Source organism: Oncorhynchus gorbuscha, unplaced genomic scaffold (assembly GCF_021184085.1).
Source record: "Oncorhynchus gorbuscha isolate QuinsamMale2020 ecotype Even-year unplaced genomic scaffold, OgorEven_v1.0 Un_scaffold_172:::fragment_2:::debris, whole genome shotgun sequence".
Taxonomy (NCBI): domain Eukaryota; kingdom Metazoa; phylum Chordata; class Actinopteri; order Salmoniformes; family Salmonidae; genus Oncorhynchus; species Oncorhynchus gorbuscha.
The window spans coordinates 25,127-39,132 of record NW_025744874.1 but is presented as its reverse complement, the minus strand read 5'-3'; the positions used below and the strand labels follow the sequence as shown (position 1 = coordinate 39,132).

The 14,006-nt window shown below is 45.0% G+C and overlaps 1 non-coding gene across 1 annotated transcript; it reads left to right on the top strand.

Moving 5' to 3' along the window:
- Positions 1–4,299: 4,299 nt before the first annotated feature.
- trnas-gcu lies at positions 4,300–4,381 on the top strand. Its single transcript has one exon. It is a non-coding gene; the product is annotated as a tRNA-Ser (tRNA).
- Positions 4,382–14,006: the final 9,625 nt, after the last annotated feature.

Here is a 14,006-nt window from a genome sequence, read left to right as displayed (position 1 = left end):
GAGTTATGGCCATTAAAGGTCCAAAATGAAAATAGAGAAATTATTTTTCCACTTCACGTCAAAGTCAAGGAGCCTCCGGTGTCAATAAAAAAAGAACCAGCCATTTATCTATCGTCATTTAAGAGAAATCATACAACGACACCTTGGTGATGTTCACGGATAGGTGTTTTTTTTTTCAACGGTTACAGATCCAGTTGCAGGGTGTTCTTACGAATCTTTTTAAAGTGTGCTGCGGAGCTCTGCGAGATTTCTGTGATTTTCTATGATTTTCTGAAATAACACACACTCACTAAACCCTCCGTAAATAACTCAGTTCTTAACGTAAAGACTTAAAACTCAGGATTATGTAAAGGCATACCCCAATCATGATATGGGTTTATTTATAGCTTCCTGTGCAAACCGGAAGTGCCTTTAATGGTGTCACAGTGGCAGTTTCCATGGGTTAAAAAGGTCAGATCTTTTCAAAACTTCATATGTGTGACTAGTTAACCCTCATGAACTGTAAATCAGTCATTTCTCCCAACAGATGTCAAAGAAAAGCTCTCACACGCACACACAGCAAGGATGGAGTGAAAAGTGCGGTTCTCAAAGACACAGAGAGCAGGCAATGGCATAAACATAATCTCTAGGCCGTGCCGAGTTCAACGAGATATCCCGCTTGACCGTAGCTCGCTCGGTCTAAGCGCAGCGACCATTAGAAAATTAGGCCCAAAATGAAGCCTGCCCCACAACGTCATTTGCTTTTGGGTGACAGTGAGAGAACCGTTAGGGTGAGAAGCACAATTCGACCTCAGGTATGTTCCTAAGGTCCTTCCGATCCGTGCAAGCCTAACGTTGACCGTGTGGCATTAACCCATAATAGTTAAAAGAAGTTGTTTACTTCAAAGAGTTTGCATTGACTTCTCTCCCCATAGGAATACATTGCCTTTACCCCTAAATTCAACCTGAAGTCTATATGGGTTATGAATGCCGTATGAACCTGTCTTTGGTAACAGTCCATCAGGCCAGTATGAGGTCTACCTGTGTTGATTCTAAACTTCCTGGACCAACCGGAAGTGGTTAAAAACACCCTAAAAGTGTTTTTTCCATTACCTGCCTGCAGTTTGATAGACATAGTGCATTCAACCCTGTGTAAATCAGTCAATTCTTAACGTAAGGACTTAAAACTCAGGATTCTGTAAAAGCATACCCCAGTGAGGATATGTGTTGACTTATAGCTTCCTGTGCCAACCGGAAGTGCCTTAATTGGTGTCTCAGGGGCTGTTTCGAGGGGTTAAAAAAGTCAGATCTGTCCAAAACTTCATATGTGTGATTAGGCAACCCCCATGAACTGTAAATCAGTCATTTTTCCCATAAAATTTCAAAGGAAAACTAAATCACACAGACACACAGCTTGGAAGTAGGGACCCATTGGGGTGCGTAGAGACATACACTGCCTGCATTAGTTAACCTTGTTGGAACTTTTAAAGAACCGTCAGACCTAGAGTTCCGAAACTTTAGAATCCTGTTCTAGACTTCAGGTCGATAGTGCGTGGTGAGTTACGTGGCTCTAGACGGTTCTCGGCCCGAGAAACAGCTTCGTACATTTGCAATGACTTCAATTCATTTTGACCATTACGAAAATGGCGACATTTAGAAATGTCTCAGAGACACAAGACTATGTGCATTGCGACCGTCTCAGCCCATATAGACAGACCCCAACGTTTCTGTCCGATAGCTCATTCAAGGACCCCGTAGCAAGTCATGGAAAAAAGTGGATTTTCAGCACCAATTAGGGTTTTGCTCGGACACCAAATGACCGATCGAGCCGAAACTTGGGATTCGGGGTCGCCTCAGCTAGGCCTACAAGTAACATAAGAAATGGACCCGCAGCTAGAACGTAACTACGTGTTTTATGTTTTTTTTATGGTTTGAACCAAAGGCATTGTGAATTTTGGGCCAGCTCTGAAGTATGTGATAGTTGGCTACGAAACAGGTTGGAAAAAGTGGGTTTAGTGTCAGTTTGTATCAGTTTGGTGTCAGAATGATATCTAATTGACTGATGGACGGTGACTTGCTGGTGACTCTTGTCCATTTGCAATATGTTTAAACAGTGAGGTACCATCACCAAAAGTGACATTCTGAAATCAACCCTAACGAGCCATTGAGATGAACCAGAATCACTGTCCAGCCATCCCGAGTTCATCGGGCCAGTCAATTTCACATTCCTGCAGGATTTTTATAGCATGACAAATTCGTGATGGTACCTGCCCATTGAACCATATTGCAAATGCACAGTGACTTTGCAAAAGTGAGAAAACATAAACAAATGGACATGATGAAATCAACACAACGAGTGATGGAAAGGTACAACTCTCACTGCTCGGCCATCCTGTGTTCATCAGACCAGTCAATTTAGCATTTTTGAGCATGTCAAATTTCATATGGTAAATGCACATTGAAACATATTGCAAATGCACGTGCATTTGCAATATGATTCCATAGTGTAAAAACATCACAAAATGGACATGATGAAGTCAACACAACGAGCGATGGAAAGGAGCAACTATCACTGTCAGGCCATCCCGAGTTCATCTGGCCAGTCAATTTTGCATTTCTGCAGGATTTTTGAGCATGTCAAATTTCATATGGTAATTGTCCATTGAACCACATTGCAAATGCACGTGCACTTGCAATATGATTCTATAGTGAAAAAACATCACCTAATGGACATGATGAAGTCTTGCCGAGGTTCAGCTTGAGGTGGTGATCCGTCATCCACACTGATATGTCTGCCAGACATGCAGAGATGGTAAGAGATGGTAAGATGGCCGACTGCCACCGCGAGAGCACAGGAATTGGTATCTTAGTGGTGAAGGCGATGAACTACATGTGTGGATCAAAACACCAACCTCTTCACAAAACATACTTCCTCTCTTGCATGGCCCCACATGAATATAGAATCCCTCCACAATCCTAGAGAAACTGATAAGATTCATGAATTGAAGAATAGCTTTTCCAAGGGCAACCTCAATGGTGTGATTTGATCCAACACACCGCATCAAGCACTTGAGACAACTCGGCCTGACAACAGATTTGTTAAACGTCTCGATGGGATCGACACATGGCCCTGCCATTGCTCTGCCTAACTTTCATAGAGACCATTCAAGGGTTTCGATACAGCAACTACAGTTTTTTAAGGTTATTTGCCACGTAGGTGTTACAGGATGAGGTGGCTGAGTGGTTAAGGCGATGACTGCTAATCCATTATGCTCTGCATGCATGGGTTAGAATCCCATCCTCATCGTGTAACCAGTACAATTCTATACTTTATTATGGCATTGGAAGATTTTGACTTTCACAAACACTGGTAAGATTCTATATTCCACCGCGAGAGCACAGGAATTGGTATCTTGGTGGTGAAGGCGATGAACTACATGTGTGGATCAAAACACCAACCTCTTCACAAAACATATTTCCTCTCTTGCATGGCCCCACATGAATATAGAATCCCTCCACAATCCTAGAGAAACTGATAAGATTCATGTATTGAAGAATAGCTTTTCCAAGAGCAAACTCAATGGTGGGATTTGAACCCACACCGCATCAAGCACTTGAGACAACTCTGCCTGACAACAGATTTGTTAAATGTCTCGATGGGATCGACACATGGCCCTGCCATTGCTCTGCCTAACTTTCATAGATTTCATTCAAGGGTTTCGATACAGCAACTACAGTTTTTTAAGGTCATTTGCCACGTAGGTATTACATGATGAGGTGGCTGAGTGGTTAAGACGATGGACTGCTAATCCATTGTCCTCTGCATGCATGGGTTTGAATCCCATCCTCATCGTGTAACCAGTACAAGTCTGTACTTTATTATGGCATTGGAAGATTTTGACTTTCACAAACACTGGTAAGATGGCCGACTGCCACCGCGAGAGCACAGGAATTGGTATCTTAGTGGTGAAGGCGATGAACTACATGTGTGGATCAAAACACCAACCTCTTCACAAAACATACTTCCTCTCTTGCATGGCCCCACATGAATATAGAATCCCTCCACAATCCTAGAGAAACTGATAAGATTCATGTATTGAAGAATAGCTTTTCCAAGGGCAACCTCAATGGTGGGATTTGAACCGACACCTCAACACACTGCATCAAGCATTTGAGGCAACTCGGCCTGACAACAGATTTGTTAAATGTCTCGATTGGATCGACACATGGCCCTGCCATTGCTCTGCCTAACTTTCATAGATTTCATTCAAGGGTTTCGATACAGCAACTACAGTTTTTTAAGGTCACTTGCTTTTTTAGGATGAGGTGGCCGAGTGGTTAAGGCGATGGACTGCTAATCCATTGTGCTCTGCATGCATGGGTTCGAATCCCATCCTCATCGTGTAACCAGTATAATTCTGTACTTAATTATGGCATTGGAAGATTTTGACTTTCACAAACACTGGTAAGATGGCTGACTGCCACCGCGAGAGCACAGGTCTTAGTGGTGGAGGCGATGAACTTCATGTGTGGATCAAAACACCAACCTCTTCACAAAACATATTTCCTCTCTTGCATGGCGCCACATGAATATAGAATCCATCCACAATCCTAGAGAAACTGATAATATTCATGTATTGAAGAATAGCTTTTCCAAGGGCAACCTGTCATGTTTTGTCATATATTGTCATGTCTTGTCCCTGTGCTTTCTCTTCTATTCGTTTCCCCCTGCTGGTCTTATTAGGTCTCTATCCCTCTCTCTCTATCCCTCTCTCTCTCTATCGTTTCGTTCCTGCTCCCAGCTGTTCCTCATTCTCCTAACTACCTCGTTTACTCTTTCACACCTGTCCCCTATTTTGCCCTCTGATTAAGTCCCTATTTCTCTCTCTGTTTCTGCTTCTGTCCTTGTCGGATCCATGTTTGATGTTTGCTGTTCGCTGTGTACTTGTTCCGTCCTGTCGTGTTTTTGCCTTCATCAGATGCTGCGTGTGAGCAGGTGTCTCTGTCAGCTACGGCCTGCGCCTACCCGAAGAGACCTGCAGTCTGTGGCCGCTAATCCTGTTGTTCCCCTCTACAAACTAGAGGATTTCTGTTATCCCCGTTTGGACAATTCCTGTTAAGGATTCAGGATTTGTTATTTTTCTGTTTGGACTTGAATAAACTCTGTTTCTGTTTAGTCGCTTTTGGGTCCTCACTCACCTGCATAACAGAAGGATCCGACCAAGAATGGACCCAGCGACTACGGATTCTCTCTACTCTGCTGTCGAGTTCCAGGGAGCGATGCTAGGTAGACACGAACAGGAATTGTCTGCTGCTCGACATGCCGTTGAGACCCTGGCTGCCCAAGTCTCCGGCCTCTCGGAGGAGATTCACAATCTCCGCCTCGATCCACCGGTTACCTCCTGGGCTTCCGGGTCTCCGGAACCCAGAATTAATAACCCACCGTGCTACTCTGGGGAGCCCACTGAATGTCGCTCGTTCCTTACCCAGTGTGATATAGTGTTCTCTCTCCAGCCCCACACGTACTCCAGGGGTATTGCTCGTATCGCCTACGTCATATCTCTCCTTACTGGACGGGCTCGGGAGTGGGGCACGGCTATCTGGGAGGCAAGGGCTGAGTGTACTAACCAGTATCAGAACTTTAAGGAGGAGATGATACGGGTTTTTGATCGTTCTGTTTTTGGGAAAGAAGCTTCCTGGTCCCTGTCTTCCCTATGTCAAGGTAATCGATCCATAACGGATTACTCTATAGAGTTTCGCACTCTTGCTGCCTCCAGTGACTGGAACGAGCAGGCTTTGCTCGCTCGTTTTCTGGAGGGACTCCACGCTAAGGTTAAGGATGAGATTCTCTCCCGGGAGGTTCCATCCAGCGTGGATTCTTTGATTGAACTCGCTATTCGCATAGAACGACGGGTAGATCTTCGTCACCGAGCTCATGGAAGAGAGCTCGCGTTAACTGTGTCCCCCCTCTCCCCGACACTACCATCTTTCCCCACTGACTCAGGTGTTGAGCCCATGCAGCTGGGGGTATTCGCATCTCGACTAAGGAGAGGGGAACGGAGAATCACCAACCGCCTCTGTCTCTATTGCGGTTCCGCTGGTCATTTTGTCATTTCATGTCCAGTTAAAGGCCAGAGCTCATCAGTAAGCGGAGGGCTACTGATAAGCGCTACTACTCTGTCCTCTCCGTCAAGTTCCTGTACTACCTTGCCGGTCCATCTACGCTGGACCGGTTCGGCAGCTTCCTGCAGTGCATTAATAGACTCTGGGGCGGACGGCTGTTTTATGGACGAAGCCTGGGCTCGGGAACATGACATTCCTCTCAGACAGTTAGGGGAGCCCACGGTCATGTTCGCCTTGGATGGTAGTCCTCTCCCCAGTATATTATGTGAAACACTACCTTTAACCCTCACAGTATCTGGTAACCATAGTGAGACCATTTCTTTTTTGATTTTCCGTTCACCTTTTACACCTGTTGTTTTGGGTCATCCCTGGCTAGTGTGTCATAATCCTTCTTTTGATTATTAAATATAATATTCTGAACACATATCAAGCTGAGAGTGCCATCACTAAATCAAAACAGCGTTATTACGAGCTTGGAGAGAAAGCTCACAAAGTATTGGCATGGCAACTGAAAGCAGAGGAAAGTAAGAGGACAATTAATGCCATAGAAACTCTTGCTAATGAGATATCTTTCGACCCTACTGAAATTAATAATACTTTTAAGAAATACTATGAAGACTTCTACACTTCCCAATCAAGCGATGATCTATCAGAGATCGACTCCTTTCTCTCCTCTCTCAACCTCCCATGCCTGTCAGGGGAAGACAGCGAGCGCCTGAGTGAACACTTCTCAGTTCCTGAATTGTTGGAGGCCATTAAATCCTTACCTTCTAATAAATCTCCTGGGGAGGATGGCTTCCCTCCGGAGTTCTATAAAGAATTTAGGGAGCTGTTGGTCCCCTACAAACCTTAAGGGAACACTTTGACATTCGCCATTTGGTTAGTGAGAAAGTCCATATTGCAAATGTACGGTCGCTTACCAGACGTCTGAAAACGTTTGTAGAATTCGCGGACGGCGTCGGGCCGTGCGGCAGGGCCCGATCTACCGGTAAGTCATCAAACGAGCTCTCTCGGACATTCGGTTTCCGTTTTATAAAATAATAAAGTTTTGGTCATTTTTCCGCTGTCCCGATAAATCCCACAAGAGGGTGAATGGAATCATATTACAAAGTACAAAACATCACGAATCACGACGTCGCCTTATCTCCAAAATAGAAAAGACTTCGAAGAAGAAACTTGGTGAGCGTAGGTTTGGCATAAGGGCAGTTGGCCCCGAACAAGATGGCGTCTAGGCCTCAACGGTTTTTGAGTTATGGCCATTTTTCTGGGATTAAAGGTCCAAAATGAAAATAGAGCAATAATTTTTCCGCGATTTGCGGTGCGATTTTCACGAATAGGAAAAGTTTTTAGGGGTATTTATGTATGCCGCGTTATGATAATGCATTTGAGGCTATGATTACGCTCCAGGATACGGGATTGCTCGTCGCAAGAGGTTAAAGAACCGTCAGACCTAGACATCCGAAACTTTAGAAACCTGTTATAGACCTCAGGTCGATAGTGCGTGGTGAGGTACGTGGCTCTAGAAGGTTCTCGGACCGAGAAGTGTATTTTCAGCACCAATTAGGGTCTTGCTCGGGCACCAAATGACCTATCGAGACGAAACTTTGGATTCGGGGTCGCCTCAGCTAGACCTACACAAAACATCATAAGTGGACCCGCAGCTAGAACGTAACTACGTGTTTTACATTTTTTTGTGGTTTGAACAGAAGGCGTTGGGAATTTTAGGCCAGCTCTGAAGTATGTGATAGTTGGCTACTAAACGAGTTGGAAAAAGTGGGTTTGGTGTCAGTTTGGTGTCAGAATGATATCTAATTGACTGATGGACGTTGACTTGCTGGTGACTCTTGTCCATTTGCAATATGTTTAAACAGTGAGGTACCATCACCAGAGTGATATTCTGAAATCAACCCTAACGAGCAATGGAGAGGAACCAAAATCACTGCCCAGCCATCCCGAGTTCATCGGGGCCAGTCAATTTCACATTCCTGTAGTATTTTTGATGCACGTGCATTTGCAATATGATTCTATAGTGAAAAAAACATCACCAACTGGACATGATGAAGTCAACACAACGAGCGATGGAAAGGAACAACTATCACTGCCCGGCCATCCCGAGTTCATCGGGCCAGTCAATTTTGCATTTCTGCAGTATTTCTGAGCGTGTCAAATTTCTTATGGCATTTGGCCCCCAAAAAAGTGACTTTTGACTTTGACTTTTGACTTCCTATGAAATCATATTGCAAATGGACAAGCATATTGGCTTATGCACAAGTTTTTTTTACCTCTCTTGACAAGCTGACCAGATGGTTTATCTTGCACGGCAAAACCCTTAGGGTTGGCCTGGATAAACTGACCCTTGATTACAGTCAAGGGGGCTTAAACCTCCCCAATTTTAGAATGTAATACTGGTCTGCACAGTCTGTTTCTGGCTCAGAGGTTTGACAATGGTCCCTCTCCCTCATGGTTGAACATTGAAAAGCTTGAGGTAAATGATGACACTGGGGCAGAATTGTTTTACAAATGGGACAGAAAATCTATAAAACCATCACAGACAATCCTTTAATCATACATTCTGTCCTGGCATGGTGCAAACTGCATGAGCTGTTCGGACGAGAGGGATTCCTTTCCCCTAAAACCCCAATAGATTGATCCCTATGTTTTTCCAGAATAGTAACTTTCGACCATGGTCTGATAAGGGGATCACTCTTCTGGAACATTGTTACGAGGAGGGAGTTCTTATGTCTTTTGATCAGCTGAAAGAGAAATACCATTTGCCTAACAGGGACTTCTTTAGCTACCTACAACTAAAGGGACAATGGAACCTACCTAATATGTCACCTATTGAACAACTCTGCCACGCAGACCAACCACTGTTCAAGATCATTTCCCGTTTATACGATGCTCTTATGTCAGGACTAACACTGCCTGGGCTAGATAAACCCCGACTTAGATGGGAAAAAGATCTGGGTATTGATCTTGATGAGGATCTATGGAGTGACCTATGCAGGGATGGTGTTACATCCACATTGAACTCCAGATACAGACTGATCCAGTTTAATTTCCTCCATCAGCTCTATATCACCCCATCTAGACTGCACAAGTTCAACCCAGATATCTCCTCCCTATGTTTTAGATGTGGCTCAGATGAAGGAACATTCCTCCATTCCACTTGGCAGTGTTCAAAACTACACGGTTTCTGGCAGGGGTGTATGCGATACCATATCCTCAATTCATGGGGTTCCATTCCCTTTAGACCCGGAGGTCTGTCTACTGGCAACTTTACTAACACCAATCTTAGGCAAAGCCTAAGTGTCTGAACTTCCAGCGCCGACAGAGATGGCCGCCTCGCTTCGCGTTCCTAGGATTTTTTTTACATGTTATTTCTTACAATTGTACCCCAGGTCATCTTAGGTTTCATTACATACAGTCGAGAAGAACTACTGAATATAAGAGCAGCGTCAACTCACCATCAGTATGACCAAGAATATGACTTTCGCGAAGTGGATCCTGTGTTCTGCCTTTCACCCAGGACAACGGAATGGATCCCAGCCGGCGACCCAAAAAAACGACTTCGTAAAAGGGGGAAACGAAGCAGTCTTCTGGTCAGACTCCGGAGACGGGCACATCGTGCACCACTCCCTAGCATTCTTCTCGCCAATGTCCAGTCTCTTGACAACAAGGTTGATGAAATCCGAGCAAGGGTAGCATTCCAGAGGGACATCAGAGACTGTAACGTTCTTTGCGTCACGGAAACGTGGCTCACTGGAGAGACGCTATCGGAGTCGGTGCAGCCAGCTGGTTTCTCCACGCATTGCGCCGACAGAAACATACATCTTTCTGGTAAGAAGAGGGGCGGGGGCGTATGCTTCATGGTTAACGAGACGTAGTGTGGCCACAACAACATACAGGAACTCAAGTCCTTCTGTTCACCTGATTTAGAATTATGACCGCATTATCTACCAAGGGAATTCTCTTCGATTATAATCACAGCCGTATATATTCCCCCCCCCCAAGCAGACACATCGATGGCTCTGAACAAACTTTATTTGACTCTTTGCAAACTGGAATCCATATATCCTGATGCTGCATTCATTGTAGCTGGGGATTTTAACAAGGCAATCTGAAAACAAGACTCCCTAAATTGTATCAGCATATCGATTGCGCAACCAGGGCTGGAAAAACCTTGGATCATTGCTATTCTAACATCCGCGACGCATATAAGGCCCTGCCCCGCTCTCCTTTCGGAAAAGCTGACCATGACTCCATTTAGTTTTTTTATTGTTTTTTTATTTAACCTTTATTTAACCAGGTAGGCTAGTTGAGAACAAGTTCTCATTTGCAAATACGACCTGGCCAAGATAAAGCATAGCAGTGTGAACAGACAACACAGAGTTACACATGGAGTAAACAATTAACAAGTCAATAACACAGTAGACAAAAGGTGAGTCTATATACATTGTGTGCAAAAGGCATGAGGAGGTAGGCAAATAATTACAATTTTTCAGATTAACACTGGAGTGATAAATGATCAGATGGTCATGTACAGGTAGAGATATTGGTGTGCAAAAGAGCAGAAAAGTAAATAAATAAAAACAGTATGGGGATGAGGTAGGTAAAAATGGGTGGGCTATTTACCGATAGACTATGTACAGCTGCAGTGATCGGTTAGCTGCTCAGATAGCAGATGTTTGAAGTTGGTGAGGGAGATAAATGTCTCCAACTTCAGCGATTTTTGCAATTCGTTCCAGTCACAGGCAGCAAAGAACTGGAACGAAAGGCGGCCAAATGAGGTGTTGGCTTTAGGGATGATCAGTGAGATACACTTGCTGGAGCGCGTGCTACGGACTAGCATGGACTTGTAGATGACCTGGAGCCAGTGGGTCTGGCGACGAATATGTAGCAAGGGCCAGCCGACTAGAGCATACAGGTCGCATTGGTGGGTGGTATAAGGTGCTTTAGTGACAAAACGGATGGCACTGTGATAAACTGCATCCAGTTTGCTGAGTAGAGTGTTGGAAGCAATTTTGTAGATGACATCGCCGAAGTCGAGGATCGGTAGGATAGTCCGTTTTACTAGGGTAAGTTTGGCGGCGTGAGTGAAGGAGGCTTTGTTGCGGAATAGAAAGCCGACTCTAGATTTGATTTTCGATCGGAGATGTTTGATATGAGTCTGGAAGGAGAGTTTACAGTCTAGCCAGACACCTAGGTACTTATAGATGTCCACATATTCAAGGTCGGAACCATCCAGGGTGGTGATGCTAGTCAGGCGTGCGGGTGCAGGCAGTGAACGGTTGAAAAGCATGCATTTGGTTTTATTAGCGTTTAAGAGCAGTTGGAGGCCACGGAAGGAGTGTTGTATGGCATTGAAGCTCGTTTGGAGGTTAGATAGCACAGTGTCCAAGGACGGGCTGGAAGTATACAGAATAGTGTCGTCTGCGTAGAGGTGGATCAGGGAATCGCCCGCAGCAAGAGCAACATCATTGATATATACAGAGAAAAGAGTCGGCCCGAGAATTGAACCCTGTGGCACCCCCATAGAGACTGCCAGAGGACCGGACAGCATGCCGTCCGATTTGACACACTGAACTCTGTCTGCAAAGTAGTTGGTGAACCAGGCAAGGCAGTCATCAGAAAAATCGAGGCTACTGAGTCTGCCGATAAGAATATGGTGATTGACAGAGTCGAAAGCCTTGGCAAGGTCGATGAAGACGGCTGCCCAGTACTGTCTTTTATCGATGACGGTTATGATATCGTTTAGTACCTTGAGCGTGGCTGAGGTGCACCCGTGACCGGTTCGGAAACCAGATTGCACAGCGGAGAAGGTACGGTGGGATTCGAGATGGTCAGTGACCTGTTTGTTGACTTGGCTTTCGAAGACCTTAGATAGGCAGGGCAGGATGGATATACGTCTGTAGCAGTTTGGGTCCAGGGTGTCTCCCCCCTTTGAAGAGGGGGATGACTGCGGCAGCTTTCCAATCCTTGGGGATCTCAGACGATATGAAAGAGAGGTTGAACAGGCTGGTAATAGGGGTTGCGACAATGGCGGCGGATAGTTTCAGAAATAGAGGTTCCAGATTGTCAAGCCCAGCTAATTTGTACGGGTCCAGGTTTTGCAGCTCTTTCAGAACATCTGCTATCTGGATTTGGGTAAAGGAGAACCTGGAGAGGCTTGGGCGAGTAGCTGCGGGGGGGGGGGGGAGCTGTTGGCCGAGGTTGGAGTAGCCAGGCGGAAGGCATGGCCAGCCGTTGAGAAATGCTTGTTGAAGTTTTAGATAATCATGGATTTATCGGTGGTGACCGTGTTACTAGGGGCTCCATTGTAAACTAAAACAATGATAACTAACCTGAACAACAGTATACAAGGCATATTGACATTTGAGAGAGACATACAGCGAGGCATACAGAAATCACAGGTGTTGAATTGGGAGAGCTAGCTAAAACAGTAGCTAAAACAGTAGGTGAGACAACAACAGCTAATCAGCTAGCACAACAACAGCAGGTAAAATGGCGTTGACTAGGCAGGGAGGGTTGGATTAACTACACACAGAGCCTGAGTGCGGCTGGGGCCGACAGATAAAACATAAACAAGCAGAATGGAGTACCGTGATTAATGGACAGTCCAGCATGCATCAGCTATGTAGCCAAGTGATCAGTGTCCAGGGGGCAGCGGTGGGTGGAGCATGGAAGCTAGACTGGCGAGTATTATCCAGGTTAAGAAAACTGGCTGGCTGTGTAGAAGGTAAAGGCAGTTAGCGGTGGCTAACAATGACTAAATATCTTGTAGCTAGTTAGCTGGTTAGCTTCTTGAGGTTCTTGAATGTGTTCTAAAAATTAAAAATAATAGCGATTCTGTATCACATTGGGTGAGGCAGGTTACCGGAAGGTATAATCGAATTAAAAATCGGAAAGAGATTGAAAGTGAATATGGGTCCAGTGAGTGGTTGGGACGCGGCGATTCAGACGGTTAGCAGGCCTGTGCCAACAAGCTAACAGTTAGTAGGCCGGGGCTGAACAAGGTAGCAGTTAGCGGACCGGGGCTAAACAAGCTAGCAGTTAGCAGGCCGAATTAGCAAGCAAGGAGATAGCAAGGGCTAGAAAGTTAGCCTTTGGGGGACGTCGCGATGGGGTGAGTCTGTTTATGCCTCTTCATGCGGTGACATCGATAGACCGGTCGTGGATATTGTAGCCCAGGAGTATGCTTCGGTGGTAGCACAGGAGGTCTGGCCGGGCTAGCTTCAAGCTAAATCGATGGAAACGCTAGCCAGGAGTAATCATCCGGGGTTGCAGTTAGCTAGTTAGCTAGTTGTGAAGATCCAGCTGAAAATGTTCCGTTTGCGGTGGGAATCCGGGGATAAAAAAATAAATAAAAAATAGGTCCGTTATGCTCTGGTTAGAGTCGCGTTGTTCGAACTGGCGAGAGCTTTCCGCGCTAAAGGTTAGCTGATGACCGGTTAGCTGAAGACCGCTAGCAATGGTTTGCTGACTGATAGCTGGTAGTTAGCTGGCTAGCTTCAGTTGAGGGGTTCCGGATCCGAAGTAAATATAAATACTTTAGAAAAAAAAATAGAGTACAGTATATACATATGGGATGAGTATGTAAACAAAGTGGCATAGTTAAAGTTTCTCCTTTGGAGAAAATCACTTACTGCTTGAGGAATAAGTTAAAGACATTTTACAGAATTTGGCAACCTTTTATTGACTAAATGGAGAATCTCCCCCCACATCTCATTGATTGAATCTCTATATAATCCTCACATAATGTTTCACACGTAATGTATAATATGTAGCCTACGGCAGGTTATTATACATTACGTCATTATTTTCTTCTTATTGTATGTTTGTATATATAATTATATATATTTTTTTGTTACGCTCGTCTGTTACTGTCACTTTGTCCTATCGTT